This window comes from Typopeltis vanoorti, chromosome 4 (assembly GCF_054136105.1).
Source record: "Typopeltis vanoorti isolate ZY-2024b chromosome 4, IOZ_Tvanoo_1.0, whole genome shotgun sequence".
Lineage (NCBI taxonomy): Eukaryota > Metazoa > Arthropoda > Arachnida > Uropygi > Thelyphonidae > Typopeltis > Typopeltis vanoorti.
In genome coordinates, this window is record NC_143552.1 from 84,097,094 (window position 1) to 84,109,042 (window position 11,949).

The following is an 11,949-nucleotide window of genomic DNA, read 5'->3' on the forward strand; positions in this document are numbered from 1 at the left end:
CATGGAGAAGGCTGTTCTCCATGTAGAAGCAAGGTAGACAGAATGAAAGATAACTGGAGTAACTGGTGCAGTGGGTAAGCAATTAAACTGTTAAAAAGATGTCGGATAGCCATTGGTGCAGGTTTAGTAAAAATGTGACAGAAACTTCAACAGTGCCCATGGAAATATTTGTAGATGAGACATAATGTGGAAACTGACAGTCTAAGACAGTAGCTGAAGAGCCACTGTCTCAATAGAATCAAGAATTTTTAGAGATTAATAGGTACACGATCCTAAATTCAAGAACAAGATTTCAGATTTTGGAATTTGTGCAGAGTGAGTAACTGGACAAAGGAAAAGTAATGTCTTGAGCAAAAATGGATGCCAACTTTCCTGCCAAGAAAGAATAAGTGAAGTCTGATCTTGACAAGTTCAGCATCACCAGATTTCTACATTATCTCGCAATGAAGCAAGATGGTGTGGAAATCAGCATTTAAGAGATGATCTTGAAGCTTGAGATGTTTGAATACTGCAAGGTTGTATCAATGGAGAGTGCCATCACCAGCAAAATTGTGAACAAGGTTTCAGGTCAGGACAAGCAAATCCTTAGAGGAAGAGGATAAGGGAAATATCAGATTCCTGAAGAACATCTGCATTAAAAAGAAAATCTGAAGAAAGAACACCTTTCAGTATTATAAATAGTGAATGACTTGAGAGAAAACTAGCAATCAGTTACAAAGGGAGGAAGATATACCAAAAGATGGCAACTTGTTGAGAAGTTGAAACCCTATCAAATGCCTTGGAAATGTCAAGTGTAACAGCATGAATTTTTCTAAAACCTTTTCCATGGCAGGAGTCCAGAGGTGGGTATAGAAACAAGCAGATTTGCTGTGGATCTTAATTGGCAAAATCCATATTGGTAGTCATTGATTGGTTTACATTTTCCCCAGATATTGAAGCTGACTTGATGATGAATTTGTTGTACGTGGATGGATTCCAGCTGAGTATGATATAGTAACTTGACATACAGGAAGTTAAGATATGATGTTTAATAAGATAAAACGGATTTAACTTGCGCATATATTTTTATTAATATAAAAATTGTGCCCTAGTATCAAGGACATCTTCAGTATGACAGGAACAGAAACTGGTTTGTTCAACAATGCATGCATGAACTGCACCTACATGATGTAGAGCATCATATTATATTAAGGTTCTAGTAAAAATAACATTTAATTATTAAATGTCATAAAATTAATTCTTTGCCTACAGCAACATGGGACAATTGAACATGACATTGAAGAACCTTTTGCAATCTCTTTTTCTAGCACTTGTAGCTCAGTGCATTCATTAATAACATACTGCTTACCATCCCAAGAACAGTCTTGCGATGGTAAGCAGTACCACTTGCATGCCAGATCAAGTGTCTATAATCAGAGGAAAGACTAAAACTACTCTCATCTTTAAAAGTTAGTGTCTTGTCCAATTTTTATGGATACAAAACAACTGAAAACATTTTTTTACGATGAAATGCGGATAAGAGACAGACTACAGACTTGTTACAGATGTCTTGCCACAGTTGAGATGTTCGCATACCTGTGGTGCATCGATTCGTTTTGTTATGACCAAAAATAGCAAAACGTAATCGACGTTCAGATTTTTGCCAATTATGGTGTGAAAGAGGATGACTGTTATGTCCAGTATGTGTTTTCTTTCTGAATACAGAAGTGAAGGCTACCACCTGGTTGGTGAATAGATGTAAAAAGGAAATCCGATTGTTCTCTTCTAATTCAAGAGTGAATTAGATGGTGTAAGTTGTTGATCTTATTGGCAAACTTGTAGGCCTGTAAAAGAACTCATGCCAAATGGCAAAACTATCACCATATTTGTACTATAAGGATGACTTAGCAAGGGTGCTATATAGTATATGTTTGAATTTTTCCATGAAGTGTGGGAGGAGCACTGTCCATTAATGTTCTCTCAATTTGTTGATAGTTTATTTTTGCATGTGAAGTAACCAGATGGCTACCATTTCTCAGTATTCAGAAAGAAAACCTACCAGACCTTACATTCATCCTCTTTCACACCACCATAATTGTCAAAAATTGCCACTATTAAGACTACTAAATCGAGCACATACTCTTTGCTCCACTGAATTGCTTCTTTCCCAAAAAATAAATCACACCAAGCCCACTTCCATACTAATGGCTTTACTAAATTGTCAACAAGATAATTATACTGTAGTTTCCTTAAAAGTCTGTAGCTCAATGGAAGTGGTGCTGCATCCTCTGTTGACATATAGTCACCGACTGGATGAACTTTTTTTAAGCCTTTTTTCGACTGGTTTTCCGAATTAGTCGATCTCTCTGGCACATGCAAGCATTTTTTTTCTGCCGGAAACTTAGGTTGGTGTCCCGTAAACTCAATAAAATCGACCATAGAACCCACGCTATTTCAGACGAATATATGCTGTTAGGGTTAGGTACGAAGGGATGGCAGTACTTGCTTTCCAGTCCTTTAATCAGTTGCTGCTTATAATTAGTGGTAGTCTTGGGCCAGCTGTTTCTGTATATTGTGCATCTTTAGTCCATAGTGGCCCAGTTATAACTCCATAAAAATCGCCATCTATTTTATTGACTTATTGCTTATGGCCTGTCAGATATCAAAAAAAAAAGTACATAACCATTACTACTACTGTAAAGTTAATTTAACAGTAATTTTAAATTCATGATATCAAAAGATACACACACACACACCAGTGGTGGCCTGTGAAGTTTTAAGTGGGGGTGCTGCCTATACAAACTTTAAAAAAAAATCCCTTTTTTTCCCTAATTAGTAACCAATTAATAAATAAATCTAAATTTATTTATTAATAAATTGGTTACTGATTAGGAAAAAAAAGAATTTTTCAAAAATTATTTTCTATAGGCAGCAGCCCCACTTAAAACTTCACAGGCAACCTCTGACACACACTATCTACCATGGTCCGGAACATGGTAGATAGTATTTCAATTATGGTCCAGACACTTTAGCAATTTACAGTTGATACTAGCAGGCAAACCCTAATATTGGGTATGTCCACCTTTGGCTTTGATCACCTCCTGCACCCTTTGAGGAAGGGCTTTCCACCAATGTGTGGCAGACAGGTGGAATTTATCTCCATTTCTCCATCAAAGCAGCACTGAGTTCAGAACAGATAAAGAACGTGCTGCTCTGGATCTCAATCGCTGCTCCAGTTTGTCCCACAGGTGTTTGATGGTGTTGAGGTCAGGACTGCGCAGGCCAGGGAAGTCATTTAACACCCATCTCTTCATACCATGCCATAACAGATGTAGCTATGTGATATGGGTCATTGTCATCTTGATAGTAACACGGGTCCATTCCATAAAAATTCCACAGTATAGGCAGCACCTGATTTCAAGAATATCAAGATACTGAGCTACCATCATGGACAATGACCAGTAGTCCCAATCCAAACCAGCTGAATGCACTCCTCACCATTACTCCACTAAACTTTACTGTGGGTACAATACACTGTGGTAACAAGCATTCACCAGGCTGCCTCTACACCCTTCCATCAAACTAGGAATAGGTGAACTTTGATTCATCGCTCCAGAGTACCATTTTCCACTAGTCAGTTGTCCAGTTCACACGCTCTTTGCACCAGGCCAGATGAGCCACCTTGTTCGTTATTGTACTGTTTGGCTTGTGTGCCACTGCACTTCTGTGGAAACCCAGTACATGGATTTTTTTTTGGTACAGTATTAGTGCTCACCATGGTGTTACTGGCCCTCTGGAACTCATCACGGATGATGTGTGCCGATTGTAAACGGCTTTTGCCACCCTCCTACCCCTGTCAGTCATTTTTGGCGGTCTCCCTGGGTGTTTTCCTGTATTAGTAATGCCAGAACCTCTCGATTTGTTGATCACATCGCCAACCATTTATTTTGAATGCTCCAGTTGAGCGGCAATGGCACGTATGAACATGCCACCAATCTGACAGTCCACGATGACACCTCTCACTGAGTCCATACTACCTGTATTCAACTGCAATGATGAAATACTACTATCTACACCAGTTTTTATGTTATTAACAAACTTGGAATGTTCCATAGCTTCAAGTAACAGAGGTGTCCAGACAATTATTGGTAGATAGTGTGGGTATAAAATATGTTAAAGATTCCAAGCTATTTTAAACCTGGTTTTACTCCATTTCTCAAGTAAGCAAACAGACAAATAAGTAAAGTTTGCGCCTGTACGTAGTGCAAGTCTAGGCAACTCGTTAAGGTGGAATAAGCTCTGATCATCTATCATCCTGAGATTTTTATTTAATAAGGTCAAAGCACCTTATGGTAACTTGTTTTGGTAAAATACTTATAAGCTCTGTATTACTTAACCATGGTAATTCTAAGCCTGGTGATGAGACCAGGCTTAGAAATACAACCTTTATTGAGGTCTCATCCCACTAATGAGCCCTCAATAAAGGTCGAAACCAGTCTGGGTAGAGGCCCCCTGTCTTTAATGCGTAGCATCATACATCTCAAGGAGATGGGCTTTGCATTAAGGGTAAATATTAAGAATAGTGATCAGAGCTTATTCCACCTTTACCACGAGTTGTCTAGACTTGCACTACTTTGCAGGTCACTTAGACTTGCAATACACGCAGGCGCAAACTTGACTTATTTGTCTGTTTGCTTACTTGGGAAATGGAGTAAAACCAGGTTTAAAATAGCTTTGCATCTTTAACATATATATATATATATATATATATATATATATATATATATATATATAAATAAAATTTATTGCTTATGGTCTGTTAGATAACTTTTTTAAAAAAAATCTACCACCTGTATTCAACTGCTACGGTGAAATACTGCTTCCTGCTATCTGTACACCGGTTTTTATGTTATTAAAAAACATGGAATGTTCCATAACTTCAAATAACAGGGGTGTCTGAACAATTATTGGTAGATAGTGTATATATATACAGGGTGGTTCAAAATTCCATGTACAAACTTTGAGAGGAGGTAGAGAACATCAAAATCAACTATATTCACATAGTAAAGCATGACCAGAAGATACTAACAGGGACACAAAGATACGGAAATAACGCACTGCAGTAAGTAGTGTAAAAAACTTTATTAGGCGTAACTGAACAGTTCAATAGTAGTTGGATACATAATATGGTAAACGAGGTGCATGTCTGCTATCACAGCGTTCGTAAAACGACGAATGTTCTTCGTACGACGTCGAAAGCTTGAATGAGGAAGCCCCAATTGCTCACATGGAGCGCTGGCGAACAGCGCCACCTATGACTTTCGGGTGGCGTTTCCGGTCATGCTTTCCTATGTGAATATGGTTGATTTTGATGTTCTCTACCTCCGCTCAAAGTTTGTACGTAGAGTTTTGAACCACTCTGTGTATATATATAATTAACTTATGGTCTGTTAGATAACTAAAAAAAAAAAAATAACTATAACCAATACTAATTCTGTTGTCAGTTTAACAATAATTTTAAATTCGTGATATAAGATATCACACACACACACACACACACAAACACAATTTGAATAAAATTCTTTATTCCAAGATTTGTATGTTGAAGTAATTGTTATTGTGTGACTCCTCCAAGGAGTCCTTGGACTCATCTTTTTTATTTTTTATTTAATTTAATTTTTTTTTTTATGTTGGGTCCATATATGAGAGGTTGGCTGGTCAACCTATAGTACTTTAGTACCGTATATGGATATTGGGATGGGAAAGGAGAATCTTGTTGATATTGTTGTGTCCCCCTTTTACCATCCCATAATTGTTAATTACTCTTCCAAGTTTATTTTATTCTTGTTTGTAACAAATTTTTTACTATACGTGATATCACCCAAATACAAGGTATCTAAGCTCTTGCTCCCCTTAGTGTCCTAAAACATTTATATTTTTTAGCTATGCCATTTAGAACATTTAGTTTATTTATGAAAAGAATCAAAACAAGAAGCAATTTAAATTTATTAAATATGTTTAGGTGTGAAACAATTATGCAGTCGTGACCTTGAACTCGCAACTTAATCCCCCCCCCCCGCGCGGCTAGATTCGTGCGTTATTGCAAGCGGTGCATTGAATGGCAATTTCAGACAACTGAGTTTTCAATGAGCAAACGTTTATTATACACATATGCACAATAGAATACATTAAAATTCGTTAAAACTTAATTAAATACTAAGGTGAAGCAATACAAACAAAACACAAATGATAGGTTATAAAATTCTATGTGGGAATGGCGGTTATGCCACCACAAAAGACCACACATATGATAAAAGGATATCCTCTCAAATGTTAACAATTGATTAAAACTTCTCATCTGTATGAGCACAATATTATGATACAATACCTTCATTAAACACAATTAGTTTACACACGTTAACTCACGAGAGTAATATCGGTTAAACAATCCTATCGCTACAATAGTAACCACATTCAATTCTTCAAACAGCTCTCAGACAAAATATAGATGACATGCATAAGTTTCTAGACACACGATTATTTATCTATTAACACTGACAAGCTTATTCTCTTTCTATTCTTAAATGCACTAAAGTCCTAGTTCAAGTCTTTCAATTGATCGGTAACTGAACTACAATCACAGCTACATTAAGATTTGAAATAATATAAGATTTTATGATACCGTTTGATAAGGATCTATGCTAGTCTGTTCTTAATCGTCTAATTTCTGAGGACGAATTTTTCTGTAGTGGACAATATTTGAGATTTCTCAGATCAAGGTGGGCCTTCACGTCTTCAGCACATCAAGCTTCTTCCAAGGAAACAATGGATCTGCGATTCTGTAGTGAGATTCACTACGTGGGCACCTACTTCACAGATTTTCCTTTTTTTTTTTTTTTTGTCAAGAACACGGTTGATATAACATGCAGTAGTTACCTTTCTTCTCAGCTGTACGCGTCCCTCCTTTCTATAATAGGGAATTGGGACCGAAATCTCGCTTACTTTGTTCCTTGTTGTGGCGGAAGGAGAACTCCTGACCGTCACTCAGGAAAACCACATAAGACAACCCATACGAAGACTGGAGAACCAAGAGAGCCTGTGGGGGTGGGGGGTTCCTAACCCTTTTATATCATGACTGTACCGGCACCTTCTGCAATTAATCCCCCCCCCCATGTCTGGATACGCTTTCTGTGACCAGTTAGGATGGCGTTTTTTTGCCGAAATTCCCGTGGGCCGTGTGCACGCGACTGACTCGTGGCGATGTCCAAAATCGGGAACTTTGACCTTGGACCTTACCTTGTTTCTTGCTAACCCTATGAGTCACATTTATTAAACTTTATCAGCTTACCAAAATTTTCTAAGAATTGACATAAACTTATAATCCCTTGTTTCAATTGTTTAACAACAAACCTTTACATGCAAAATTCTTATGACCAATATTCTGTAAGTTAATTATCTTATTTTCATCATGTTACAACAGATTTTCTTGTGCGTTAACAAATATTTTCAGTTGTATTTCACACTTAGATGCAATATTTCCCCCCCCCCTTTTTTTTTTTTTCAAAGGTTCCTACTTGTTAAATTGTGATCAAAATAAATTCTTTTTAGGAACTTTATTAATCACAAACTTTAACAATATTTGATTTAAAAGCCTGTATGTATATTGTATTCCTTGGAATATACATCAGGGGAAGACTTCCATAGTACAGCAGTAGCAGGGATGAAGGAGGAGGAAATAAAACTTGTTCTGTGGTTTCAAGATGTACTTTGAAGGGATGTTGGGCGGTGGCTGCGTGTTCCAATGGGTTTAGTACACAGTGGGGAAATTATTGATGCTCTTTCAGATAAGCATTTTCCATGAATATATTTGTAGAATATACAAATTGCAGAGATTAAACGTCTATGTGAAAGTGGGGAAAGTGGGATTGGTAAGAGAGGGATCATTTATCAGTCTAATTGCTCTCTATTGAGTCAAACATTTTGAGGGAACCTTTAGGCGTCCCACTCTAAATGTGAGAACAGTATTCGATAGCTGGGCGGATTTGTGATTTGTTTAAGGTTAACAGTTGTTTTGAAGTGAGGTAATGTCTTGAGTGAAAGAGAAAGCCTAGCTTTTTGGAAGCTGAGGATGCAATGGGTGTGATGTGTTTATGCCAGGCGAGGTCTGATGTCATGTTAATTCCGAGAAGAGAAATTTCATCTTGTCTGGGAATTTGAGTTATCAAAAATAATACTGGGGTAAATGGTTCTTTTTTTGTGGGGAAATAAGAAGTGGGTTTTACTAGCGTTGAAGTTGATGAGGTTGAGCCCCATCGGAGGATATCTTGGAGGTCTGAATTAAGGGAAGTTGTGGTTGATGTTCTGTGGGTTGAATTGAGTTGTGTAGGGCAAGGTTTATCAAATGAAAGGGAGGAGTGCAATGTGCTGTCATCTGCAAAACTATTGGGTTGGAGGTCAACTGAAGTAGGTCATTGATGTACAGAAGGAAGAGGGTCGGTGGGAGAACTGAACCTTGTGGGACCCCAGCATTAGTTGGATGGTGGGAGGATAGGAGCCATCTACCATCACACATAGTGTGCATCCAGACAGGAAACTGGCAATCCATTTGCAGAAGTCCTGAGACAGTCCAAATAATGGAAGTTTGTTTAGTAAGCCTTTGTGCCCAGACCCAGTCAAAGACTTTAGAGATATCAAGTGCAACTACTTGGGATTCATCAAATTTTTCCATGGCATATGCCCAGAGATGGGTGATATATGACAGGAGGTCACTTGTTGATCGGCATCTACGGAATCCGTACTGGTGGCACTCCTACTCCTTCCTTCAAGCTAGAGTAGGAGTTGAGAATTGATCAGTGGCAGCTCGTACATAAGCACTGTGACACTGCAGCAACCCCAAGGAAAAAATGAAAAAATTAAATTTTGTTTGTGTTTATAAATAATAACAATGCTTACAACATTATATAAATGCAATACAACATATTAAAGGTTACAGCTTATGTTTTGACATTGATTAAATAGTTAATAATTGGAATTGTTCGATTAACGCTTTAGATTACGAAACAAATGCACTGCGATCTAACGCCGATATTCGTTTGCGCTTCTCATTGCACGTTACGTCATTAGATACACTGCCGCGCGTTATTTCTGTAAGATATGAAACATTTATTATTGGTGCGTGTTCGTGGTGAACTATTTTTTGTAAATCTTATTTTATTTTGTTAAAATAACATATTTATTTATTATAGATATAAGGCTGAATTATGACGAGTGTCACTGTTGAAAATATGAAAATAATTATATTTTTTCAATTATCGTTACACGAAACAAATGCACTGCGATCTAACGCTGATATTTGTTTGCGCTTGTCATTACTATTGATACGAAACTTTTATTATTGGTGTTTGTTCGTGGTGAGGAAATATTTTTAATAAAGCAATTTTTTAATATGTAAATTTGTTTATTAATAAATTCGTTAGCGGAAAAAAATGTTTTTTTTTTTTTTTTTTTTTTTTTTTTTTTGTATATGCAGCACCCCAACTTCAAATTTTCACCGGCCGCCACTGGAATTGATGGCTTTCTCTATCACTTTAGATAGGATTGAGGTGAGTGAGATAGGGCGGTAGTTAGATGGCAGCGATTTGTCACCCTTTTAGGGAATGGGTTGAATATATGCCAATTTCCAGATTTTGGGATATATATCAGTGGAGTAAGAGAGCGTGTGTACAGATGGCATTGGATAGAAGTCAGTTCTGCTACACAGACCTTCAGGACAATTTGAGGAATGCCATCAGGGCCAGTAGCTCTTTTTGTGTCTAATTTTGACAACAGGTTTATGATCTCTTTCTGGCAAAAGGATAAAGGGGGAATTGGATGTTGGGCAGTTGGAATGACTGGGGCATTTGCCATTGTCAGTTATGCGTGCATTGGAGGCAAAGTGTGAAGCCAGGAGATTAGCTTTTTCTGTGGGTGATGTTGCAATTGACCCATCTGGGTATGATAGAGGATGGGAGTAGTGTAGGGCAAAAAGTTGCGACCAATTGCTTTGGCAAGAGACCAAAAGGCATGGCTGCTGCTAGGACAGGCTACAAGTTTCCTGCTTTTTGCCCGTTCAAATTCTGTTTTGGAATCATAATTTTTTTGCATCTGCTTCGGGCTTCAGTATAGGCACTGAAGGAGGATGGAGTTCTTAATTTGAGCCAGTTGTGGTATGCCTGATTTTTCATTTGTACAGCCTTGGCACATCTTTTGGAGAACCAGGGTTTGGACAGAGGACGGCAGTTCAGAGAAGTGTGGGGAATGTATGTTATCATGACAGTGAGGATTACTTTGGTGATATGTTCGGTGCATATGTTTGGATTGGAAGATTGCAAACAGTAGTCCCAACCATGGGAATGAAGCATAGTAGTCTCGGAGGCTGTCCCATTTGGAACTGTTATAATGCCAAACTACTCTTGTGGAGGCGTGACTGTGTAAGCATTGTTGCATGGGGCAGGAGATGAGCACTAAGATGTGGTCAGAATTACCCAGGGGGCTCATATTGGTGAAGCACGTCTCTACTTAGGCCGTTCACTATCTCCTTTACTTTATCTTCCAACACACACACACACACACACACACACACACACACACACACACACACACACACACACACACACACACACACACACACACACACACACACACACACACACACACACACACACTTTGTAACTACTACCATCAATACATAACGCCATCTACCGCCTACTACCACTAGTATTTTATGCCCGATTCTATATGCGATCGGCTAACTCACCTTCAATTGAAAAAGTCCATATAAAGATTATCGCGCGTTTTAAATTTTAATAAATATGCCTTGTTCTGAATAACAGTGCTAACACGGATTTGCAATTTATGTGGAGTTAATTGTTGTGAAGTACTGGTAATATAGAGTGAAAAAGACAGAGAGAGAGAGAGTGAAATAGAGATGATACCGAACGATTGAAAGTTTGCTTTACTCAAGAATAGAAATCTCATCCGCTTTAGAGCTTTTGGTATTATCAAAAGTACAACAAGAAAAAAGGATTAAAAAAATAATAAAATAAATTTTGGCATGTTAGTTAACTTTGATCACATAAACAAATAAAAGGAAATGATTCCCTGGTACTCAGAGGAGGTTTAACTATTGGCACAAAAAAAAAAAAAAAAGAAGCCGTTTTAGCATATTTACAAGATGAAACTAATGAAGAAAAGTATAACGGATACAAAAATTTAAGAAATCAAACTAGTAACCAAATCTGGAAAATAAAACAAATTATGGGTTTAACTGTTTATAACAGTTTGAACACACACACACACACACACAAAAGCAAATATGGAGATTAATTAGAAAGAATTAATTATGCGAGTATATAAAAATACCCTGAATTAAACAAAAATGTTGGAAAGAACACTACTAAATTGTATGAGAATGAATTAAAAATAACGTTACCTGAAAGATGATGAATTAAAAATAACATCACCACAAATAGAAAACGCTAAGAAAATTAGAAATAGACAAAACACAATATCAGTTATTAAAATATGGAGAAAGTGAAATAGTAATTCTGTTAACTAAACTATTAAAAAAGTGTATTCTAAAAAAATATAAATTGGAAAACAAATACCACAGTGCCATTTAAAAAAAAAGGAGTAAAGCAGATCTAAATAATTACTTAGGGATTGATCTGTTACCAACCGCCTTGAAAATCTGCACAAAACTTATCCAAGAAATTAAATAAATTTATTTAATTTCTTGGATAAGGTTTATCCAAGAAATACATACATCTTCAAGGCCCACCTTTCCTAATTGGGTTGTGTGTGTGTGCGCGTGGGGGGGAGGGAACTGCTGCAAGAGGAACTTCCAATGGTCACGATCCTCTGCCACCAAGCTCAGGTGTTCTGGTGGGATTCCCAAACGTGTCCACCCAAGGTTTTGGATATAATCTATCC